Source organism: Vigna radiata, chromosome 7, assembly GCF_000741045.1.
Source record: "Vigna radiata var. radiata cultivar VC1973A chromosome 7, Vradiata_ver6, whole genome shotgun sequence".
Classification (NCBI taxonomy): Eukaryota; Viridiplantae; Streptophyta; class Magnoliopsida; order Fabales; family Fabaceae; genus Vigna; species Vigna radiata.
This window is the reverse complement of record NC_028357.1, coordinates 797,438-799,449: the sequence shown is the minus strand read 5'-3', so window position 1 is coordinate 799,449 and position 2,012 is coordinate 797,438.

Genomic DNA, 2,012 nt, shown 5'->3' with positions numbered 1-2,012 from the left:
AACCTCGTGGAGGGTGTAACAACCCTATGGATGATTGAATGAGGTGTAATAACCTCGTGGAAGGTGTAAGAACCCTATGGATGAATGAATGAGTTAATTGTTGGGTTTGACCATTATCTTACAGAGGGTCGAAACAACAAGAAAAACTTGAGCTCAAGGTGCCAGGTAAGTCGGGCTTTGTAGGCCAGTGTGGAAACTAGGCATGGGGGTCAGTGTTGAAACTGGGCTTAGGGGGCGAGATGATACTGGGCTTGCGGGCCAGTGTAGAAACTGGGCTTATGGGTCAGGCGAATCTCGGCTTATGGGCCAGTGTAGAAACTGGGCTTAGGAGGTCAGTGTGGACACTGGGCTTAGGGGGCCAATGTAAAAACTAGGCTTATAGGGCCAGGCGAAACTGGGCTTAGGGGCCAGCGTAGAAACTGGGCTTAGGGGCCAGTGTGGAAACTGGGCTTATGGGCCAGTGTGGATACCGAGCTTATGGGTCAGTGTGGAAACTGGGTTTATGGGCCAGGTGAAACTGGGCTTATGGGCGAGTGTGGAAACTGGGCTTAGGGGCCAGGCGAAGCTGGGCTTATAGGCCAGTGTAGAAACTGGGCTTAGGGGCCAGTGTGGAAACTGGGCTTATGGGCTAGTGTGGAAACTGGGCTTTAGGAGCCAGATGAAACTAGGCTTAGGGGGCCAGTGTGAAAACTAGGCTTACAAATTTTGAAATTCTTGAGATTTGTAATTTCGTAAAATGTTTTGGTAATTTTTGAAAGAATTTTGATTTTTGATTTTTGATTTTTGATTTTTGAGTTTTGAGTTTTGAGTTTTGATTTTTTGGAAAGATATCAAGGTGTTGAAATCCTCAGTACAAAGTGAAAAAATTTGTTGTGGGAATCAGGGTGTTGAAACCCCAGTATGGGAGAAAAACATGATCAACAAGAAAAAAAGAAGAAAAAAAAATGACTTGAAAGAGAAAACGGAAATTCTTATTCCTTTTGTATTTTTGAAGAAGGATTCGACAACCATTCATATGAATGAAGAGGGTTTCAATCCGAAAGATTTTCTTTTTGATGGATTAATGGCAACATTTGTTTTGTTTTTTGTTTCTTTTTTCACTCTTTTTTTTTTTTGCTCGAGTCAATTGTCTTACTTGCAATCATCAAACTAGTCTATATTCTCAATGTTTTCTGAAAGTGAGGAATATCATACATCCGAGATCTAACTTTGAGATTATTACATTTTTAATTTTTCTTTGGAGACATCAGTGCACACATGCTTGAAATTGGGCAAGGGAAAAATGAGAGATGTTTAGAAGGGTTTGGAAAGGGAATGAGATAATCATGTGGGCCTATCATTCCTCACGCTCTCCTCGACAAAGATGTAATATGTGAGTGTCAAGGTGGAACACGAGATACCCAAAGTGTGCCCCAGCTTGGTGTTAGGGAAAATGAGCATGGGGTATAGATCCGTGAATATTAGGGTGAAAAAATCAAGCGAAAATTGCAAAGTTGCCCTAGTTTTTGGATTATGGATTAATGAAAAAACTCGTGTGAGACTCACAAAGTTGCCCCAATTTTTTTGTTTGGCATAGGGTTTTGTTTGAAAGAGGTGGTGGGCATGAAGAGGATCGACTAACAAGGTTGGCCCCAATTAGTTTGATTTTCTTTTTACACGCTTCTGGCTTGTTGGTAGGGAGATCCCCTCTTCCTGAGACATTACTTTTTTTTTCTTGTTTCCAATCATTCATTTTCAACTCTTTTTTTTTTTTTTACGACACATGGAAAGTCATTTCGCCTTATCACAAAATTAAACTTTATGAAAATTTGAGCAATCATTATTCAATCTGTGGGCTTTATTAGGCTTGTAACGTGGCTGTTGGCAAAAAGGTATTAGAAGAAAGGGTATAAAGGCCCAAATGAGTTTGTTGGCTATTTTTTGAAACAAGGGTTATCATCTAAGTATTCCATCAACTTTTTGACTTTTCGAGCACTTTGCTTTTTCCTCGAACTTTGGTTTTCATTCTTTTT